This window comes from Mchenga conophoros, linkage group LG7 (assembly GCF_057382185.1).
Source record: "Mchenga conophoros isolate Kocher_MC1m ecotype Shallow Benthic linkage group LG7, M_conophoros_male_GT1.1, whole genome shotgun sequence".
Lineage (NCBI taxonomy): Eukaryota > Metazoa > Chordata > Actinopteri > Cichliformes > Cichlidae > Mchenga > Mchenga conophoros.
The window spans coordinates 43530929-43537232 of record NC_140532.1 but is presented as its reverse complement, the minus strand read 5'-3'; positions in this window follow the sequence as shown (position 1 = coordinate 43537232).

Sequence of the window (6304 nt, the reverse complement as noted above, 5' to 3'; positions counted from 1 at the left end):
GCAATCTTCGACTGCGCCTCCAACTGTCCCAATGTCCACATCAGAGGGGAGGTAAGCATTGGAGGTGGCGTTGGATCCGGGGTAGGGAGGGTGATGCGTCAGTGAGTGCTTATCAGTATATGTATGTGTGTGCGTGTCCATAGTTCAGCTGAGACAGTGTCCTTCGCCCTGCCAGGCTAAGTAAACAGTCTTCCAGCCAACCTAGGTGGCCTTGCATGGAATGGGAAGGAACAGACTAAACACAGTCGTTATCAGAGAGTTTTTGTTCGGCTCCAGATTTGAGCCCACAGCTGGCGCTGAAGGGGTAGCCGGATTGTGATGGTAATTTTTCTTTTGCAACAACTCATGAGAATTTCAAAGCTGTTCTTTAACACTCCGACACTGGTCTCTCAATCTCTCGTTGGAGAACCACGAGCTTCCCCGTGATGGTATCAAACTTACTGGTGTTGTCATTCTTTTGCTCAGAGAGCCGATTCTGAGACCTCACAACTGTAGTTAGCTGCTCCACGATGTAATCCAACTTTCGCTCAAAGGTGTTATTCTGAGCAGGCCTCTCCTTGATGTAACCCAATATACGCTCAGAGGTGTTATTCTGAGTATTCACGGCAGCTGTAAGCGTCTCCAAGGTCTTAACCATGCTGCTTTCAATGAGCCCGTTCTGAGAAGTCGTGCCTCGTCCCATCGTTTCAATCCCAGCGGGCAGCCTTGGGGGGTTTGAACAGCCAGTTCCACTTTCTTAATTCTCCGATAAGCCAGGGCCAAGCCAGTTCAGATCAGCAAGAACCCTGTTATCATGGTTCTGAATAGGTAGATATCTTCAGCGTCCTCGATCGACAGTCCCGCCAGGCACACGACCCCCCATTTCTGCCACCCGTCCATCGTGTATCCGGCAGGGAAAGTCCCTCCAGGGCACTCGGGCTCTCCTGAGCCCAGACTTCTCATTGAGAAAAGGGTGTCAATAGCATTCAGAGACCAGTTGATCAAATCCATAATTCTCTTTAGGTTTTAGAAACAGACTGTGAGAGAGTGTTCCAGGGAAAGTAATACAAAAAAAACGAGACTAGACAAGGACATAAGAGCTAAGCAGGGAAGATAAGGGAGAAGAGAGGAGAAAAGTGCGTCCGCCTCCTCCGAGAGCCAAAAGGACACGTAGTAACATAGTAACGAAGATGGTATAAATGTCATGAATCGCTGTGTGGCAGGCAAGCAGGAGTGGTGGACCCAAAATGCAGAACTCAGACACGGAAGTGAAACTTAAGGCGCAGCTTTATTGCTGGGAAAAACCTCGTACAAACTAAACTCACCAAAAGAAAACCAAAAGTCAGAACAGAGGAACCAAGGACTGAAACACTGGAAAGAAACACTAAACTGGAGCAGGAGACCAAACACTAGGAACATAGAAGCAGAACACACAGCTAGTTGAGGGTACGACGCGACACCGAGTAGGGGAAGACACAGACACTAAATACAAGAGGTGAACGGAGCAAAGAGGAAACAGCTGGGAGACACGGCTGACGTTGATTACACTGACGAGACAGGGAGAGCACAAAGCTGAACGCACTGACAAAGGGCACAGACCTACAAAATAAAACAGGAAGCACACGCCAGACAGAGACAGACTCGTAAACAGGCATAATGACGTCATGGACAAACAGAGGGACATACGGGCAGAGAAGACTAAGCACAGGCAACCTAAACCAAACATAAGGGCAAGATAACAAAACCTAAACCAGAAATAATCATCATCAACATCATCATCAGATAACTAAAGAATCAGAATATAATTGTAATCAAAACAGTATCACCAGAGAATAACTAATCCATAATGCAAAATAAACCAAAACATAAGAAACTCAAAATACTGGGTCGACCCGACCCAGGACCGTGACAATAAATCTCTTTTCTTGATTGATACAGTTTCCAACTAAGATGAGAAAAATGGTAAGTCATATTTTATGTCGTCATTACCTCTAGAGATGCTGTTTAAAGTGACTAGTGCATTCTGCAGGCAGCTTTTCAAGGAGAAGAACAACATTGCAGCCATAGCGTAGTTCTGGATGTCCTTGATCATCCTTGGTGCCAAGAAGAAGAGTTTGTACACAACAACGAAAAGTTATTAAGAGCATGGCCTTCACCTACTCTGATAAAGAATGGAGAGATAAAAGGAGATAAAGAATATCTGCCTTTAACAGTTTGAATTTATGGGTATAAACAATATACCCATATAGAGGCCCCTTCACTGTCCACTTTTAAATCACGTCTTAAAACCCACTTTTATTCCTTGGCTTTTAACCTCAGTGAGACTTAGTTTCTTTTTTAATGCAGTAGTTATTTAATTAATGATTTCACTCTTCTTTTATTTGTTTTTTATTTATATCTCATGTAATTTTATTTTACAGTTCCAATGTACAGCACTTTGTGTCAGCTGTGGTTGTTTTAAAGTGCTTTATAAATAAAGTTGATGATGATGATGATGATGAATATAAAAGGCAAGGGCTAGTCACTTAGCTTTATATTTAAAGTACTGTCTCATTAGGGTCAAGTAAGTTACTTAGTGCCATCTGCAATATCCCGCACTGCATTTCATCTTTAGTAAAGTGTGGTGAATGAAGGGCGCTCAAGCTGGTATGCACGTGCTCTACTAGTAAGTGGTCGTAGTACTGGCTGCCTTTGCAAGGCATGAGATGTAGATGATTATGGCCTTAAAGTAGAACACTGCCTCTGCCCAGAGGAAATGGAAATAAGAGGCTGAGTGGAGCCTGCAACTAGAGAATTTGAAAGCTGATCACAACAACTCAGTAGGGGACCCTGTAATAGTGATGCAAGAAAACTAGAAGGTATCTCATCATCTTGTGCAGCGAGGATTGGTATAGTAAACTAGCTGAAGCATCGAGAACTGACAAATCATTGTAACTGGGACATGGCAGAGGAAACAGATGTAGGGTGATGGCTAACCTGCGGCGGACAAGAACTTGACTGAAAGGTTGGTGGTTTAATTACCAGGTACTGTTCAGGTTGCCTTTGTATTTGGGAAACTGCTGGTTATTTACATACAGAGGGTTTGATATCTCCAGATCCAGATTTGGATATCTGAAGAATCATTGAGAATGGGGAGTGGATGAGTTAATCATAAACCAGCTTCCTTTATTATCGCTTAAAGTTCCTTCATAAATATAATAATTAGCAAGCAGAGGATCAGGGTCTGGATCTTGTTGGCTTTGCTAGTCTTGTTTATTATCCTGCAGCCATTGTGTGTCTGTGTCAACATGCTGACATACTGTTTGGCTTCCTGTTTCACATCCAGCACCTTTAGCTCCAGGATACCAAACGTTATCATCTTGCAGGAAAGCAAAGTGTTGACTTTCGTGACCGGAACATCTGAGGGTTTCAGTTGTTCCCTGTGAATGACAGTAACATGACTCCAGCTCAAAGTACCATTTTAATTAGGGGGTTCAAATGAAAGGACTGCTGTAAAGAATACAGATGTCAATGATTCTCCAGTGTTTAAGGTTCATTTTGTTTTTAGAAGGTTAGACATTAACTTGAAGAAAAATTTATTCAGTAAACTCAAGAGAAGACCAAAATAAGCTCCCCTTCGCCGCTGCGCCATGTGAGAGCGCAAGGAAGTGCAGTCGTCTTATGTGTACCAGGTGAGTCAATTAAGGAACGCAGAAAAAACAGGAGCCAATCAGCGATGGGAAAACAAAGACAGGAAGTGAGGTAAGGGACCTGAGCCATGGACAAGCAAGGAAAGGGGTAAATAAAATATCTTTACTATAGTGATGAAGTTTAACAGCTCTGTTTTACTCACTACGAGGGATATCTCCAAGGATGAATAACCTTTGCAACATAAATCCACATTACACTGAATTTAGGCTTATTCAAGGTCCTTACGTGAGACTTGCCTCTACACTAATGTAGTTGAATATTTTTATTGCACTTCAGCCAACATTTAAAAGATTTATGACACAAAACGTACATTTTGACAGACAAAGTAACACAGCTGACGTGCCGCATTAGGAGAAAAAGAGAAACTGTTAAAGAGGAAAAAGGCTTTTTATTTTCTCTCTGTTTCTATAAATAAGAAGCTCATCTCTCAGAATCAGCATCTGATAACCTCATCTCCCTGAAACATAAAACACTCTGTTTAGTAATAATAATGCATATAACACTGCAGATTTACCCCTGTGAATGTAATCAGACAGTGAAGTCTAGTTAGAGTGTAGGGATTTATTCATATATACTGTGTCTAAACATTATCACAGTTTTTAGATCAGTTACATTAATTTATTATAAAAGTATCATGCACAGCACACCCTTTTATGCAGTTACTTTGCAAATTACTTTTTCCCAAGTCACAACAACAAAAACCATTTTCTTTAAAAAAATAACACCTTTAAGGTCAACTTAAAAGAAAGGCAGACGTGAAAAGTAAAAGTGAGGTCAGAGGTCAAATATGACATGATATTTGGATCCAAACTATGATGGTATATTAAAAAAAATCCCCATTCACCCATATCGTTTGTTAAAAGTTACCAAAACAAACAAACAAAGACAGCAGAGTTTGAAGGATAGTTTTAAAGAAATGTGACCTTATTTGACCTGGAAGAAGAGGTCAGAGGTCCAAAGTAATCTTTTATTTAAAATTGCCATACATCATGCCCTGTATTCCTATATGTTGTTAATACAAACAGTGGCAGTTTTAAATAGATCTATATTAGCATTACTATGCCATTCAGATCAATTTATTAACCTTGAATGAGAGGTCAAAGGTCAATGTAACAGTTGGTCAATGTGACAGTTGGTTTGAAATCTTTATACAGTGCTCTGTATATGTTGACAGTGTGTACCACATCTGTAAGAATCATAGTTAAGCTAGGTTATAAGGCTTTTTGTCAATTTTTGACCAATAAATTTTTATGTTAACTTTGAAGACCTTGGTGGATGTTGGTGGATGTAAGCCCAATTTTAACCCCACTCTACACCCCTACAAAGTTTTATCAGAATTAATTCAAAACGTTTTGAACTATCATGTTTTAGACAGAAAAACACGCATGCAATCTTTTTTGTGGAGGCAATACTACTACTACTACTACTACTACTAATACTACTACTACTACTAATAATAAGGAATGTTTAAAAAAAAAAAATCAAACACTATGATAATGGGCTTAAACCCTGGTACTGTAACAACGAGGTGCGCCGGAGTGTTTTGACTTCAGGACCCAGATGCAGATGCAGAGAGAGAGGCGTTGTCAGCTAAATAAAGCTAGACAAAGCATGAAACTTAAAACAAAGAGGACTGTGAACACCGTGTAACTAAAAGACTATGAAACTCAGTGAAAAAACTATGAGGAAACCATGAACACTGAGTGACTATGAAACATAGTGAAGACAAAAAAACAACAACCTATGACTATGGATTTTTTGAGGCTGAGCTTTTATACATGATGAATTGCTCTCTTCAGTTGGGTGTCTTCCCTGCTGCCTTTAAAACGGCGGTGGTGAGGCCCCTTCTGAAGAAGAGCAATTTGGATTGTAATGATTTTAATAACTACAGACCTGTATCCAACTTACCATTTTTAAGTAAAGTCTTAGAAAAACTTGTTTTTACTCAGATTACTGATTTTCTCAATGATAGACAGATCCTGGAGATATTCCAGTCTGGATTTAGGGTGAACCACAGCACAGAGACTGCTCTCCTAAAGGTTTTAAATGATCTTAGATGTAACTGGGACGCCCAAAAGCTCTCAGTCCTGGTGCTACTGGATCTAAACGCAGCCTTTGATACAGTAGACCACGCTATTCTTTTAAACAGACTGAAACACATGGTGGGCCTCTCTGGTGCTGTACATAACTGGTTCACTTCCTATCTCTCTGACAGAACTTTTATGGTGAGTATGGATACATGCTCCTCTAAGATCCATAGAATGACATGTGGTGTGCCTCAAGGGTCGGTTTTAGGCCCTGTACTTTTTAATTTGTATATGTTGCCTCTCGGCAGTGTCATCAGGAGGCATGGAGTGAACTTCCACAGTTACGCTGATGACACGCAGCTGTACATCTCCGTGTCTCCTGATGACACCAGACCAATGGATGCCCTTTTTAACTGTATCTTGGATATAAGATCTTGGATGGCAGAAAACTTTTTACAGCTTAACCAGGACCAAAGTAACAGATGAATAAGTGATAAAATATCTAAAAGAAAAAAACCTACTGAAAAAAGTGCTACTCCAAGACATAATCCTGTTATCTTTGACGTTTCTTAGCCTTTAAAAAACATTTTAAAAAGCTGCCAAGTAGT